This window comes from Haliaeetus albicilla, chromosome 14 (genome assembly GCF_947461875.1).
Source record: "Haliaeetus albicilla chromosome 14, bHalAlb1.1, whole genome shotgun sequence".
NCBI lineage: Eukaryota > Metazoa > Chordata > Aves > Accipitriformes > Accipitridae > Haliaeetus > Haliaeetus albicilla.
In genome coordinates, this window is record NC_091496.1 from 30,341,086 (window position 1) to 30,358,612 (window position 17,527).

At 38.2% G+C, this 17,527-nt stretch overlaps 2 protein-coding genes across 6 annotated transcripts in view; one reads left to right on the forward strand and one right to left on the reverse strand.

Moving 5' to 3' along the window:
* LRRN3 (leucine rich repeat neuronal 3) overlaps window positions 1–5,897 on the reverse strand; it is a 36,528-nt gene extending 30,631 nt beyond the window's left edge. Inside the window, exon 1 of the mRNA XM_009912599.2 lies at window positions 5,361–5,897. The gene's annotated coding sequence lies outside the window, so the exon portion shown is untranslated. The remainder of the gene's footprint in view (window positions 1–5,360) is intronic.
* Window positions 1–17,527, forward strand: part of IMMP2L (inner mitochondrial membrane peptidase subunit 2) — a 469,191-nt gene that overhangs the window by 228,729 nt on the left and 222,935 nt on the right. The gene's annotated exons all lie outside the window — the stretch shown is intronic.

The window sequence follows — 17,527 nt, forward strand, 5'->3', positions numbered from 1 at the left end:
CCTTCGATTTACAGCTACTGTGACACTTGCTAAAATCTTTGAGAAAAGTCTCTGGTTCCGCATAAAAATTATTCCTGTCAAGATGAACAATTTTATTAGGACTTTAGGTCCAGAATAAATCACATAAATATGATATAAATAGCGACACGTATATATCTCCATTTTCAGCAGCGATGTGCCCCTATTGTAAAGCAGAAGTAGGAGACATTTGTGTTTAACTTGTTCCCTGAATAAGGATAAACATTTGCACTTATTGAAGTGCCTCCCAAGTCAGGGATATATTTCTTGGCTGTCTCGAATAAGGATGTCTTTTTGTTTTAGCACCATGATGACAAAGCTAACCAACCTGACTGTCAGCCGTGGTTTCCTCTAACCTCCCAAGACCACGCTAGAAGAGCCCTAGTAATATCTGACCATCATATTGCCTTTGTAAAGACTACTGGGAGAGTCATCTTCTCTCATCCAGGATGAGGGCTATTCTATGGTGATATTAAAAATGTCTCAGTCCACAACTTTGTTCTTCATTGTGTGTTCTAATACCTGAAGTTTTTTCTGGTTTATTATTCTGTAATTTATTTAACAGGTAATTTCTGAAACTATCTGATCCCTAGACAGCGAATAGTTATACAAAAATCTTTTTTTTTTTTTCTTTTTCCTTTTTTTTCCCCCCATACTTGTAGCTGGATGTCCAGGGAATTTTTGGTACAGCTAAACTTAAGACTTTTACCTTTCTTATACCATGTTTTAGAGATTGACTGTGGCAGAGTGGTTGTTATTTGCATGACAAGAAGCCTCTAGTAAAAGATTCTTGGGGTAATACTAATAATCAGTAGATATTTGAAAAAATATTCCCTGTAGCATCTATTCAGCTTTGCAGTGTTTACCTCTAAATACAGATGCTTATGCAGGAAAGGAAACTGCTAAATTCTTTCTTTTGTGCCAATGTTGTCAAAAATAATTTCCCAGTTTGACTGAGATTGTGGGAGTTGAGAGCAGAAAAGAAGCAAAAATTCTTTTCTGCTCTAATTCAGAGGTCAGTAGAGTTAAGATACTATTAAATTTGGGGCATGTATTTTAATGAATTCCAAAAATACAGCAGCTGAATAGAAATAATGGGAATACAGAGATCTTACTTCTTATTTCCTTTGAATTAGAGCGTTACTGCTTGTGGCCAAGCGGTTACAGTGAATAGGCAAACTGCAAGAGAGTGAGTTTTATTGAGAGAAATCTTTTGTGAAGAAGAAATATTTCTAAATGAAGGATAATTGTTTCAAGGATACGCTGTATAAGTTTGTGTTTATGAAATTAAACTTTCCCTTCATTTTAACGTCTTTGCATTTATTTGTGCTTCACAGAAAACCAGTAAGCAGGTTTGGGAGTGCTAGGGCTGAAAGCATATCTGTAGCTTGTTCTTCCAAGCAGTTTGTAAATTAATGCAAAAAATCATAAAATAGAAGTAAATGAGCATGATAAATAGAATCCTATTTATCAAATTCTGCTTCCTTTGGCTCATATGATTAGAACATATCTTTAAATATTGAGAGAAGAAAACGTGCACATGTTGACTGTCTTTTTTTATTTCTTTGCTATTCTTTTTATTATGGTTGATTTATTATACAGAACCATCTTCCATGTATAAAGAATAAGAAATCCTGTTGGGAGAGGGTAATTGGATCAGGCAAAATTGTGAAAGTAGTTTGTATTTTGCCCTCATGAAAATGCTCTTTCTGACCAGGTGGCGCACTCAGCTACTCCACAAAGAACCCAAAGTGGAATAATCTTACTGACATCCATATTGGCTATTTCTTTGGTGGAGATGAGTATAGTTCCATGCGCTGTTTTAGTAACGCTTTATTGGTTCAGGTCAGCCAAGGATATGGATTTATTATGGAAACATTGATGACATCATTTATAGATTTTGTGTGTAACACTGAAGGTCGTACTGTTTGTTTAAATGAAGTTTTTGGCATCAAGGATATTAAGGAAGGTTCTTTATGAACAACGTCATTTCACAATAACGGCATTTAACAGTTTGTGGACTGGTCAGTTGAATAAGTAAAAGGCACAGTAATTCGTTTTTACAGTTACATTACGGTTGTAATGAGAAGTATTGATTTTTCTCTTAATACTAATGTGTTTAATGACCTTTCTAATGACATCTGTCACTACTGTTTCTTCTCAAATTCTACTGGCATTTTCCCTTCAGTAAAGTAAAGGATTTTAATTGCTTGTTGTATTGTTAGAATGAGAAGTAATATTCTTTTTGAAGTAGTGTGAGGGCTTGAAGACTTATTCTGGTAAAAAAAAAAAATAAATAAAATAGAGGCTGTCTGCTTTTTGGTCTTCAGAAAAAATTTAGAAGCTGCCTGCTTTTTGGTCTTCAGAAAGTAGTTCCTTGGGCTCTATGTGTGAAATTAGTTTTTCATTGTCAGGTTTTGCCAGTTGATGTTAAGTAGTTTGTGGAATTTGAAGTGGAAGCGTTTACTAAGATAGTTTCTGACAATGTCTGTCTCAAGAGTTTTGTTTTCCTTCAGCTTTTAATGAAGGAAGGATATATGAATTAACTAAAACATTGATGTACCATAATGCACTAAAAACATACACCTGTAGGTCAAAAAAGGTTTAATTGTTTCTCTGTGGTGACTTTTCTTTCAGAAGTAAGGTAGAGCTTGTCTTGAAAAACTCTTTGTTTTCTACCTCTTCTCTTCTGCTATTGCTTTAGATGCTCTAAAATTTGGCTATTAAACACCAGCCATTTAAAGTTAGAGTGGTCGTCACCAAGCAGCAAAGCTTTTGGTTTACTTGTAGGATCGTTATTAATATAATAAAGATTAGGAGTAATAGTCAAAGAAAGTGGCTCCAACACTGCTAAATGGTTTGCTCTCACTTGCAAACACTTAATTTTGTCCTCTGGTGTCAAGGGACAAGTGATCACAAGTGATTTGCAGGATGTATTTTCACAAGCTGCCCATTCTTGATCAGTTAACAAGGATTATACACGGTGGTTTTGATCTGCATTACGGGTAGCAACGTTGCCTAGTTGATCTGGTCTAATTCTGGTGCAAAAGAGAAATACTCACCTACTTGTGGGTACTCCAGGCAGGCACGCTGTGATGTCATGCTCAGCTCTCCCACCCTGAGAGGCGGTACTTCGGGGTTGCCATAACAACATCACCCAGTCATTGTCTGACACTACAACATTATCGCAGGAGCTTTGAGGGAGTATAAACCAAAATACACTCACCATATATTTTGACTGCTTTGCTGCTCAAGAATGTCTATGCTGTGTACTGAGACAGTGCAGCTACAGCGTATTTTCCCTGTACATGTATGACTGGAACGACCACATTTTTCTGCAACTCTTTGACGTATCTATGTAATATTTTAAAGTAGCGCATTAGAGTGTATGTGGCAAAACCCAATGTGCATTAGTGTGAAGTTAGTCATATTTGCTTAATTTTTGCATTAAAAATGAGTAAGGATAAAGATTCAGAAAAGCTGAGCAGGTACCGTGGTATATAGAAAAAGTTTCATCTGAGTACTCCTTTGCATATAGCATGAAGAGATCAGAATCAGGTTTTCTCTCCTTACTGTATAGCACATTCTGTAAAAATCCAAACCGGTAGCTTGAAATTCTTGTTTTAACAACTAAAATGCACGTGCAATGTGAGTGAAAACAGGATATTTAATTAACGGGACCAGAGATTGTGGTTCACATAATAAAATAAGCCAGCTTGCTTTAAACAGATTTCATAGACCGTCTGAAATAGAGGAAGCAAGCTTGCCAATAGCAGGAGCTAATGCTTCAATACCTTTCATTTTGTACTCTGAAAAGGAAACCTCTTCTTAAGCTCATTCATTTTCCAGAGGGAATATCGAATGCTGTGGCATATTGTCAGAGCTGCTTTATTGTCACCATTTACAAAGGTCACCTGAATTAATTGACTTCTTACCATACATATTGTTAAGCTACCCGTTTCCTGACGTTTATGGAAAGGCGGCAGGCTTACAGCCATTGGCTATCTGTTGATGGTTGTTCCACAACGTTTGTTTCTCAAAACACAGTAACTCTAAAATTGCAAGCAAATAATTGCATTGCTGCAAAGGAACAGATTCCTTATGATGTTCTCCAAGGTGTACTGGAGCGAGGGGGTGGGGGGAGAAAAGGGGGTGATCTAAATACTGAGCTGTTTTTAATACAGAAATAGTACTCTAAAAAGCAAACAAAAACATGCAGGAAGATGCAGGTTGGATTTTTTCACTTTGAGGCATGCATGAGAGAGCTAACCTGTCTTTTCATGGTGTAAAGTAAAATCTCTCTCTGGCTTGCACTGCTGCATGAATCAGAGATCCATGCTGATGGACTTTACTGAATGTGTTTTCATCTGAAGGGAGACTGAGGTACTCTTATACTGCGTGAAAGAAATGACATACACATGCATAAACACATTTGGCAACGCTAGTGCTAGCATGGAATTGTATGTTGATTAAATTGGTTAAATAGAAAATGACTGTCTTTTTTCTAGCCCCCTGCATTGACTGCCCCCTCCGTCCCCCTGTGTTGGGTTCTTCCCTTTCTGAACAGCAGTGCTGGGCAAAAACTCCAACTAGACATGTGAAAACAAAGACATGGGAAGCAAAGACAAACAGTTCTGAGCCTTCCTGTACTAAAACAGGCAAAGCTTTTACAGTGATGGATTGGAACAGTCTCCTTACATGAAAATATACTTTAGAGGCACCCTGCTGTGATCCTGTTAATTACCAAAGAAGATTAGAACTCTTCTGCTTAATGCGATCCTTTTTACCTAACGCGTCCGTTCCAGCTGCATCAGTAATCAGACATTCACACTGTCCCTTCTGACTGGAAAGGGGATGTTTTTAAGCGAAGTCATTTGCCACAATCCTTAAGATGTAGCCTGGCAGAAATTCAATAACTGTTTGCGATATGCTCATTCAGCCTCACTGCTCAGTGGTTTTTAGGTCCTGACATAAACAGCATTCCCTTAATCCTAGCACTGGAGAGAAGAAAGGAGACTGTCCTGTATCTTGTTTTATTGGTTTCAAAACACAGAGCAACTGTGTAATTTGATTTTGCATCTGAAACATCGGGGGAAACGTTCTCCCTTTCTAATTTTTTACCCTTTGATGTTCTTCCAAGCTAGCAAACGCACAAATCTGATACTCTTGCAAGCACGTTTGGATTATCTCTGGCACAAAAAGCAAATTGCATTTGCATTTCCATTCAGAAAGTAAAATGTGAAAATACGCTAATAAAATAACTTTACAAAGAGAGGGAAGGGGGAAGAGTTTACGTGTTAAGATAGAAGTCAGGATAAAATCGAAAATAGAGAGGAACTTACCCTATAATAAGAGTAGTTTCAGAGCTGGAGGAGTTCTTGCATCTCGGTAATTTTGATTCCTTAGTTCAGGTAGCCACATACTTGTATTAAAGCCCGAGTCTGAAGAGATGTGCATAGATGTGTGTGTGCGTGCGTGCGAGCGTGTCTAACGGTCTATAATGCAAAGATGTATCTATTGATATCCTACAACACGAGAGACTCTCCGTGCTGCCAGCTGAGATCCCTTACGTTTGCCAGAGCGCTGTTGCTGCCTGGCTGGCTGAGGCTCGCAATCCAGTGGGAAGAGAGAGAGGAGGAGGGGGGAGAGGGAGAGAGAGATGCTCGCTAGCTCTTCTCCTTTCTCCTGGTTTCCATGGTGGTTAGCGGTGCATCGTTCACCCGCTCGCTTGTCACACTGACATGGTGCTGCCTGCTCGGCGGTCATTAATAACTGAGCCCCTCGCGCTCCCCGGAGAGGAGCCGGCAGTTCGGCGTGCCCAGATGCCGCGGAGCCTGGTTGGCCGTGGGAAGCTGTCTGTTACGTGACACTGCTGCTTCGGGTACGGACACGCGGAACGAGCCTTTGCGCGCTTCCAGATAGCTCTTCCGATTTGTGGGAGTTACAGGGCACGCTTTGTGTTTGTGCAGAACAGCTCGGGAGGTTTAAAGCCCCTTTTTAAATTTTTTTATTTTTTTTAAGGGTATATAAGGATCTTTTCTGTGCTCAGAACAACTGATTAGAGATCACTGAAGTTCTGCAAAGGCTGCTGTACTTCAGAGGATACTGCATGTTGAAACCATTCAGGAAAAATGTGTCATACCCCCTCACCCCCCCAGTTTTGGTGCTCTTTTTTTTTTTTTACACTTAAGAAAGTAAAGGATTTTTCATACTCCTCCTTTTCCAAATTTTATCAAATATTAAATTTTATTGCGTATGTTTATCAATAGAAATTAAGAGCAATAATACATCTTCCTGAGAAATAAAAATTTGGAATAAACTGAGCAAGGGGGTGGTTAAATAAAGTCGGTTTCTTTCAATCTCTGTCTACTTGACTTTCTCTTTTATGGTCGTCTAATTATATAAACAAGAGGCTGCACAGGTTTTTCCTTCCCTGCCTTCCTTCCTTCTTTTCTTTCTCCCTTCTTCCTTTGTGTCATACTCTTTGGTGAAGAATTTATTTTTCCTATTTATTCTGTACCTATGAACAAAAGACATACAAACTATGAAGGTTTTAAAAATTGTAAAATAAGTTACGATTTTTTTTTTGTCAATGTAAGGGAAGTATACTCTGAAATACATCATCCCTTCTCCCATATATACAAAACAATAAATGAGATAGATGTTGTTAGGAGAAGGGTTTTTTATCATACATACTGTTTTTTATGAAGGAAATTACTTTGTAATAGAAGATGAACAATAGTGAAATACAGAGTTGGTTATCAACAGGTCAGATGGAAGGAAACGTTGGCTGTCTTGCATGAATTCAGTAGTACAGCCCTGAGTGAGGCAGGCCACCCTCTAGTGGATTGAAGGGAGATGTGGTTCTCATTTCACACTTCTGCCTTGAAGAAAGGCTCACCGTCCTGTCTAATAATAGTATGAAAAATTTCTGAAGATTAGCAAACAACGCAAATTAATGTAATTTTTGCAACAGCAATAGCACTAGAATTCTATTATAAAATGGTTACTATTTTATGAATGCTATATATCATTTTGATTCACTTTGAGTCTGAGATTGTGGACTGCATTATTTTTGTTTTTATTCTGTAAGAAAATGATTTTACACTTCATAAAATCACTTATTATGAAAAGTGAATTAAAGTAATGCCAACTTCTTGAATAAATTTCAGTTTGTTATAATTGGCTAAGACACATTTTGCAAAACCAGTCCTGTTTAACTCACTGGTACTTACATTGCTGTGGCTGTAATAAAGCAGGTTTTTTTCCTTCTGCCTCAAGTTTTTGAATACTGCATTTAAACTAAAAGTAAGGGATCAACTTTTTAAATTTTTTAAAGACGTCTGCTGTTCAGTTTTCATACAGCTGAGTAGGACTGTCTCATATATGAAATAATTGCATTTAAGTGACAGGCTGCAAATCCGTGGGATACTCTAGGGTGGGAGGAAGGCTGCGTGGCCCTTCCATTTTCTCCCATTCTCTTATTACGGGCATTACATTTTTTCTAGCGTGAGTTAAAGAGGTGTAGCAAAAGCAGCTGCGGCCGACCCATCTTTAGTTACCTTTCAGGTCTTCTTGCCTGGGGTTGGGACAGGGAACGCCTCAAGTCAGAAAGACGTCGCGTCACCTTTCTGTAGCCTCAGGGCTCATTGGTGAAACCTTGTGTCTCCTTTGCCCACACGAGGTGGCTCAGGGAGCCTCTGATAGTACTTAATGTTTGCCACCATGAGCTGCAAATACAAACCATCGTAAACTTCCCAAAGGGAACCTATGAGCCTTCCGCGCCGCACAGCATCACGGCCCGTGTCTGATGGGACAACGCTCAGGACGTGTTGAGGAAGCACAACCCAAAGTCAGAAAAGTAAGATTTCTTGCCATGCTAGCCCCCCCCCAGGAAAAATGGAGATCCTTCCTGATCTCTGCTGTGTGGTTAGTCACACCTATCACAGAGAAAAGATAGAAACCTGTGCTGCAGGGGTGGGACGGTGGGTGGAGTAAGAGAGAAGAAAACTTCAAAAAGTTCGGGCAAAATTGAAAATAGGAAAACGTTCTGTTAAAACCAACTAAATACTGCTTTTTTTCTTATCTTAACCAATGGAGAAACAGAAGATCTGGAGAAAAGGGAATAGGTAGGGACTACCATGGCCCTCCATGAAAGCTTTCTTGGGTTTCAACCTCAACCTCACGTACTCACTGTCATTCATTCAAAATCTGGCTTTCTAGTTAACAGGAGAATCATGCAAAAACATATTCAACGATTTGACATGTGAAATTAAGACTATAGAAGTGCTTCATTTTGGTTGATTGGTATGTACTCTGTAATTAGAGGGCTAAATAATTAAATCAGCTAAAGTATACTTGCATAAAGAAAGTGAGTTCTTGTGATGGACTATATATGCAAGTAAAGTACATCCTTGATAGGCATACATTTACATATTAGTTAAAATGTTATTATATCATAATAAAGTTCTGTTTCATAAAAAAGTGAAATAATTGAATTTTTTAAATTTAGCTAATGCTAAAGAATAAGGTTTTTTTCAAACTCTCTGCAGGAGAAAAATATCTTTTACAACCAATACAATTATGATGACTAAGGTTCATTAAGTTATTTTCTTGCTGATTTCACTGTGATGCTTGGTGCTTTTAAAATAGCAATGTAATCTATTTCACCAGAATTATATATATAGCTTATTAGGTTACAGGATAGAAAAAAAAATGTCTTAGACTGATAAGAGAGATGATGAAAGTAATGTAGGCTAACTCCAGGTATTTATTTAGCATGCATTTTATCTGATTACTGAGCGCACATGAAAATAAACTAAGTAATTATTTGTTTGTAATGGACAATTAATACGAAGCATAAAAACCTTAGCTATTAAAATACAGTGGTTCTGTGTCTGCAGTTTTCTCAAAAGTGGAAGAGGATTTAAAAACTTTTTTCTTTTTTCATTACATAGAAAGAGGAGCATCCTTGGGCTTTAATATCCTGTAGGCTTGTTGTGGTTCAGGGAATTAGCAGTGACCACTTCTAGTATTTTTAGGCTCTGAGGACAAAGCTGTGTTTACAATGCAGCAAGTATAGTTAAAAACTGAAATAAATACTATGCAGTTAAAGTAAAAAAACCCACAAGTATTTGATTTAAAATCTGAGGTCACACACTTTATATCAGAAATTAGCAATTAAAAAAATTCTTTTTAAGTGTGTATCCATAGGGGTTATGTCCAAGTGTAAAAGAGCTGACACTTTTTGAATATCTTTATTGCTTACGACTACATGTGCCCCTGTCTTGGTTTCTGAGGCACCATAACTACAAGGAAGAGGGCTGAGTGGCGGCTCTTCACACTTTCTTCTTGTAGCCCTTAGAGTAAAAAAGAGAGGAGCTGGTGTTTGACAGATTAATTCTCACCAGTTCTGCGAAGCATACCCTTAGTGTATCTTCTGTGTGAGGTGTGGGGAGGTGTTCCTTTCTGAGTGAAGGTCCAGAATTGCTCAGCTTCAAAGAAACATGTCTTGTGGCATCATCAGTTAACTTATTAACTGACTTATTAATTATAGGAAGTTGCGTGATTTGCCTGGAAGGGAGAAAAAAGTGCCACCACTTCATGTAACCCCCTTCTGCCAGCATTTTCAGTGCAGTGTCGTCAACCTGACACAGCCATGTGCATTTTTAGATATTATGGCCACTAACTATTGACATTTTCCTAAGGGCTATGCTTCCATACAGACAAGGAGTAACTTTTATTAATCCCTCTGAAACTGAATTATTTTTTCAATGATAAGCAAAAGCAACATTTCTAGCTCTCGTTCTTTGTCTGTTTTGAAGATGGAAGGCTCGTTGCCAACAATGAGTTCAGGTTTCTAGATACAGTTGTACTTCATAGTGGAAAGGGTTATGCTCAAATTACTTAATCTGCTACCAACTTTCTTTTATCAGACCTCAGAGTTAGTGTTGATAGGATAGAGGTAAAGCAGATGGAAACAAATCTAGGCCATGAACCTGTAAAGAATTTCACATAAGGAAAAGTTCACATCTACACAAAGCACCAGTTACTTCATTAAAGGCTATGTAGGTAGTAAGTGCTATATGAGTTCGCAAAATCTGGAGCCGGGTAGTAAAAAGAGCCATATAGTACAGGCAAATTCAGTCATGTGTGATGGGGATGGATGAAAGCAGTGGTGATGAGCTGATGCTTATCTTGGTGATCAAGGGGATTTTGCATATTCCAGCAAATTCGTCTATTCGTGTAGCGACTGTGTTCTATGAAACAGAAAGGAGAAGGTCCCAGGCAAGAGCTATAGTTGCTTTCCTCATTATAGGTCCCAGAGCTATAGTCAGCATTCCTCAGGAACGGCCTGAGGTCTGAAAATCTTAACAAGTTTTATACCTATTGGGTCCAACTCAGAGCGGTATCTTCTAATTTTCAGCCCTGGCTCTATTTTAATAGGCAAGAATCTCTGGCATACCAGCATCTGCTGAAGGCTGGAAGTGAGTCACGCATAGCAACCACAACCTTGCAATGCCACGTGGGAATCTTGATGAAGACGGAGTAGTGAAATGCAGCTAGAGAATCCTTATGTGCAGCTGGATTAGGGAGATGAAATGTGGGAACTGTAAAGAGGTTTTCAAGCTCAGTGTACGTATTCCATTTTAAACCTGAGTTCATCTCAGTATGTCTATGTCTTACTTGTGGTGACATCTCAGGTTTTGTAACCTGTAGCAATCGGTTATCATTTATCGGGGTCTTCTCAATGGTAGATCTTTAAGACCGAGATGCCTTTGCTGATTTCATAAGGATCTGCCTGTTGCTCATGGGACCCGGTATGTGCATGGGATATACCTTTTAGTTTCGTGGCTCTTTGAGCTAATCCGTGTCTGAAGCTGATGAAGAAAATAGTGGCAGTAATGATTTGAATATAAGGCCTAGAATTTTCATCCTGATTGTGACTTGTAATTCTTACGGGTGGCGGTAAATCTTGAGCTTTCTATCCTTACAGAGAGGACTTTCTCCATTTCTTTGCTTACATCCATTTTCCTTTCTGTGGAGAATTAACTGAAACAGGTTTACCCTTTTTCTGTTAACACTGTGCGGTGTGGCAAACAATACATGATCAGTGAGAGGGAACCTCCTTCTCCCACGAATCAATTTTTTTAATTTAGCCACTTTCCCTGATAATGTCACATTTATTATTTTTTAAGTATATATGGCAAGCCTCCATGTGTTTCTCAAGGGCAGAACCTCAGACTTGAATTTCTTACCTTTTTTGATGAAACTAAACAGTTGCTATTTTTGTTACATTTTATTGTGGTTTAATATTAAAAACAGATGGACAACAATAGCAATTCTAGATTATTTGCCTTTCATAACTATTTGCACAAGAGCTATATTGCCAATTTAGAAATCTGTACAAACAGAGTCACTAAGCTAAATATTAAAACTAGAACGTCATGTTGCTTTTAGTTACTTTTACTCTGAGACTAAGAGAAGTATTGTAGTAATTTTCCCATGCCATCAATAGCATGAAGTTATCTTGGTGGTGACAAGGAACAGCATGGATATGTGCAGTGTGCTTTCAGAATATGGTTACCTAATGATAGTTTAAATCAAATACACTAAACTATTGGAGTGTAATGGGTACCGAAGTGCAATTCTTAGTAGTTGAGTTGCACAATTTAATTTTTTTCAACTTGCAGATCTAGAAAATTAATTAAAAGATCACTGGAACATATAACATCCTTCCTGATTAAAAAAACAAACTATTTAATTAGGAATGCAGTAAATGTTTCCCCTCTCCTGTGTAATTTGACTGCCAAAAACTGTGGGTGCACATTAGGTATTTTTCTTTAAATGTAAAGTTATCTTTACATTAATAAGTTGGGGGTAGAAAGGATCATGTACATAATGACTTACTGGAGGAGGAGCTGTTTCAGAGGCTTTCACATAGTTCCCATTACTAAGGAAACCACTTATTTTGTCTGTGCATGTTTTGAATAGATCTCTCATTTGGAGTCTGGTGCTCAAACGCTGAGGATTGCATTATAGCACTGAGAAAGAGGCAAAGGAAACAAAAGAGGCTTAAAACCACCGCATCTTTAAGGAATGCAGCCTAAGAGTATTGTATGACAAGCTTATGAAAATGTACACATCTCTTTCTATTTGAGGGATGTATATATATGCATTTTGATTGTTTTGTTCCTACTAAAACCAAAAGGAAATTATTAATAAGTAAAACAGGGAAAACAGATGTTGTTTTGTCCTGCACTTTGCATGCCTCTATTGTAAGGACACTTGAGAAATCCGGTGTACCATTTAGGTAGTATCAAATAGGAGTTCTGATATTCGTTCGCTGAAATGAAATGTGGTATTAGATTGAAGTAGAAAGAAGTAACTATCCAATGATAATGGCTAAAACAAGGCTGCGAGGATGGCTACGTATTCAACAGTTGACCAAACCTTTGCTTGGAAAGTGAGTCTGGTTTGACAAGATTCCTAGCTTAAGACATGACTGCAAATACACACCCAAACGTCCTTACATTATATTGGGGGCAGCGCATTTTCCCCGCGTGAATAGTACATGTATTCTGTGCTGACCAAACACGTGTATTAACAGTTGAATTAAACCCCCCTCTATTAGCAATTGTGTATGCTCAACTGATACGCTCAGAAACAAAAGGTTGCCTTAGTAGAGCCAGACGAATCTGGTTTGAGGGGATATGTTTTTAAAGTATAAATATATAAATAACTTGGAGCCGATTCCAAACTATTCCTTAAAGATCAGAATTGTTCACGAATAAGCTGGAAGTGTCAGAGAGATGTAGAAATCTAACAGATTGCCAGAGAGCTGGAGGGAAATTAAGTATGTGGCCAAAAAGTGTTCTTATTCAGCATGTCCAATATATAAATTAGTATATCAGTTAGTTTTTCTGTCAAACAGGATAGAAAACCAAGGACAAAGATGGAAATTCCCATTTTTAAGGCCGGCAAACCCCACGACTCAGTAGCGTCATGTGACAACAAAACCAGTACTACAGAAAGTTAATTTCCTTTGAAAATAGAAATACATTCTATATTGTGTGTGTGTGTGTTACTGCCAATTCACCCTTAAATCAGCAGCAGCTGATATCCGATATGTCTGATGAATAATTATTCTTAATATACGTTGCATAGTTCATGTGCCATTTTGGGTGACAAGAGATTACTTTTAAAGCTAATATGCTTTGAAGGGATTTGTGTATGTGTTTGTGTGCACAATTAATGAGCAGCCAGTCCCATATAGATTTTCTTTAACTCCTTGACTGTTAAATGAGAGGGAGAATGACAGCTGTGGTAAAGCTGACATGTCCTTGGCTTGACATAGTTGAATACTTTGGGGGGAAATAAAATAAATGTCTTTAGATTACACAGAGATATAAGAACTCATTTGTCTCAGCTAAGAAATATCAATTTTTAATATTCCAGAGTATTTGTGTTGTTTCAATCCTGTACTGGTTATGTTTGCTTTCTACTGTCTTACTGCAAGGATTCACAACATGTCTCAAGGTACGCTAAAAGCATTGCTATTCATTATCCTTAAATTTATGCTTGAAGCAAGAAATAAGATCCTCAGTGTTTGGTAATACTGACAATTTCCTTTACGGTGTAACTGGTATGTTTCCAAAAGAGTGTATTCAGCCTCCAACTCCCATCAGTATTATCACAAAAGAGATGAAATCAGTATTTTTTGTGTAAAACAACTGCGATAGGTACTGTCAGAAAAAGCTAACATCTGTTATGATACAAGAGTGTCAATTTACCTGGTGAGGACCAGGGCCTTTTGATACTGAGAGGCAGTGAAGAGTTAATAATTGAATTTGTAGTTCTAGTTACTAGAGAAGAGGAAAGAACATTTTAAAATAACTTTTAATTTAAATATTTGGGTAAAAAATATAATAAAAAATGCAGTAGATAATAAAAAGAATAGTTTAGTGCCAAGTAAATTTTATGATGATATCACTGTGAGGAGGAAGTAAAGGACAGTGGGAACAGGAGAAGGAGGGAAGTTTTCCCGTGATAAGCAGCTCAGAGGAACATAGGAATATCATTCAGAAAGGCTGTTTGAACTTTAATAATAGAAATGGGATTATACTCTAAGTAGTCTACAATGAAAGGTCATTTGGAGCCAATAACATGCAATTCTGCTGTAAGTTGTGGGCTTATTACTTAGAAATAACTGAGGAGGAGAACGTATCTCTCTATTACTGGTCGATCAAGAAGTATGAGCTGACAGCATGGCACAGCTGTGAAAAAAAAGCAAATATGATCCTGGGATGCACCAGTAAAGTTATTCCAGTAGCAGTAAGGAATTAGCAGCACTTTGGACACCTCATTTAGAATAATTCATTCAGTTGTGGTTTTGTGCTTGAAAAAAAATGTGAACTCCAACTGGAACACATGCAATTAAATACTATTCAGATGACAGCGGAGCCCGCATTACAGAGGGGTTTATACAACCTTGCCTTGTATAGTGTAGGAGAGTCAGGGAGAAAATAAGATTCCTGCTGATAAATACATCCTGCTGGTACACAATGAGGTAAAGCTAGCAGAAGAACAAAATGTGTAAGTGACTGTGATTAAATTTAAGTCTGGAAATTAGAAAAAATTTTTTTTTTTCTTCATGTTTGAGTCATCACATCCTGGGACAAGTTTCCAGCGGAAATACTTTGGGCAGAAAAACAAAACCAAGAGCAAACCAAAACAACTACAACCCAGACAAAACCAACCACTAACAAAAAAACCTCTTTAAAGATACTGATTGGTATATTTATAAAAGAGGTATGTTTACAAACAGCTGGCTTCATGCCTATAAAAGAAGGAGCTAGACATAACATTTTAGGAAGATCTTTCCAGTCCTTTTTAGCTTATCAAAGATAAACCCCACTTAGTGGATTTCTGTATAAATTCAGTCCCCATCTCTACGTTCTAAATTCTATTAAAGTGTTTTTGATACTCTTGAATATTTGTAAGCGTGGGAATTTCTAACTCCCCAACTGGTGGGAATACTGTTTTTTCAAAGGTAAAACAGCTTTTCTCAATATTTACCCCAGCAAGTATGAATAAAGCAAATATAAGTTTCGTAATTTACATTTACTTACCATTATAAAATAGTGGTTTAGTTATCTCTACATGCTAGTAGTTGAGTGGCACTGCAAAAAGTTCAGAAGAAAACAGGCAACTAATATCCATATTATAGTCTTTGATTTCTACTTCTCTAGATCTGGAAATAGTAATTCCCTTGATAATATTCCCTGTAACAAATTGTCATCCAAAGGCCTTAGATTTCACCCAAAGTTTTGTTCCCATCTGCGACTTTGATCACTAAATAGAAACTCACTCTGTTGTTCAGGTAAAGTTTTCAGTATCTTCCCCTGGGTTTTTTTTTGGTTACTGTGACAGATAATCTAAGCTCAGCTACGAGGAAGTCACAAAAAGCCTTATATGCAGAAAAAAAGCATATAAGCCTCCCTATCATCTTATATGCAAAATTGAAATGCCCCCAAATTGCCTAACTTTTTTTAGTGTGATCTTTTAGCACTCTTAATTTTGCTGACATCTACTTTTTCTATGAGTAGCTGTAAGAAATAGCTGTAATGAATCCACTTTTTAGATACATCTATATTTCTTCCTTGGGCCTTAGGTTGAATTTCTCTTTAGCTAATAGGCCACCTATATGTTCAGCCATCTCCTGAAGTGGCTTTAATAGGCAGGTACGTTAACTCATTTCATATTTTCCTAGAGAGATGTTCATCAAGGTAACAAACTTGATGATGGAAGAGCGTGTTTTTCTCATTACTGCTAATTTGAAAGTTATGCCAAATAGGCTTTCAGTAACCGGAACACATATAGTTATGACCTTAATTAAATAGTAATAACATTCAAACTGGAAACCCAACAAGTTAAAATGCGTGGGTCGGAGAGGGAGAAATCAAATCTGCTGATTCATTCTCATATTTTCCTAACTGTCCTCTCAGGCCCCATATTTTTATCATGGCTGCTGTTATGTCAAATGGAGAATATTGAACTGAACATAAAGGAGACTCAATATTGCCATTTACAAATGTGCCTCAAGAGTAACCTAAATGGTGAATAATTTGGTATGTCAGGCAGGAGCACTAACTTTTGACCAGGAGAGGAGATTCTAGTAATTCCATTAATTCCACTAACCCCTCCTGAGACTGTCCCAGTCCTGGGTGTGAGTGCAGCTACTTTTGGAGAGAAGCCAAACTCTTCATGGCTGCCTACACTGCATTTCAAAGCCTTTAATTGAATATTCCAAACCGAGCTAACTGTAAATTACCTTAGGCTTTGACTCTCACTTTCCACTGATTCATCTTCCCTGTGCCCAGTCTTTCCCTCCTCTTTGTGGCTGTGCAAAAAACACGCAATTGCTTTCTTCCACCTCGCTCCTAATTTTGAGAAAAAGCAGATCACCTTTCTTTTCTCTGAAGTCTTCCCTGCTGACTGCTGAGATCTTTGACCTTGTTAGCTTCTGTCCAGAGGGATGGAGATTTCAGTCCTCTGCTCCCTCTTCAAGGCGTCTTATGCATCAGACACTTCCAAGGATGTCAGAGGGAGGGCTGGCCCTCGCTGCTTGCGTGGGATCTATTCCTCCCCTTGGCTGTTGCAGAAAAACTCCTGTATTCTTGGTTTAAAGCCCCCTCCGAAGTGCTCTGCTTTAGTAGGGCTCAGCACATGCCCCATCCGACCCCAGGACACAGCTCTCAGCCCAAGACCTGCTTCATAGACTCTGCTCACGTGGATTTCCCTTCTTCCCAATCCAGACTGCGCGCGGGGCGGCAGGAGGAACACTTAGGGGTAGGTTAAGTGCAGCCCCACCGACATCTGCCCCCCTCACCGCAACGCTCCCCGAGCCAGCGGCTGCAGCCCCATGTCTCAGTTTAAACTGTGGGAAGGCAAAATCACGGCTGCAGTCCGTTTTTCTTCTTGGAAGAAGGGAGGGGAAGAAAGAGATGCAGCAAGGCATCTGTTTCATGGGTAGATGCTTTGAAAGCTTGTAAGGCAAACAGTGAAAGGTCGGTATTCTGGCTTGGACGAGCTGGTTGAGAGCGGCTTTTACTTGGCATATGCCAGTATGACCTTTTCCACGATCGGCACGACCGTACTCCAAGTGTTCTAGGGTGTTGATGGAACCAAATATCCAGTGTCTCTCTGTGCAAATTTTCATGCTGCTCTGCCTTGAATAAATTTTAGCTCTATAAAGCTTGAACACCTACGTCCAGAATTTACTAAAACCCATTTAAATATTTATTTATAAATTAGCCTGACACCTTCAGTATATTTATGGTCAACACCTATTTCTGTGTTTTAAATAAATGTTCTGCAGATTGCTTTTTTTTTTTTTTAAAGTGAGTCTAAAATTTTATGATCTTGGCTAAAGAGAAGTGCAATATGAATTATTACCCTTATTCTTTACAGTTTTTATAGTTCTTCTGAGTCAACTTAAATGACATAG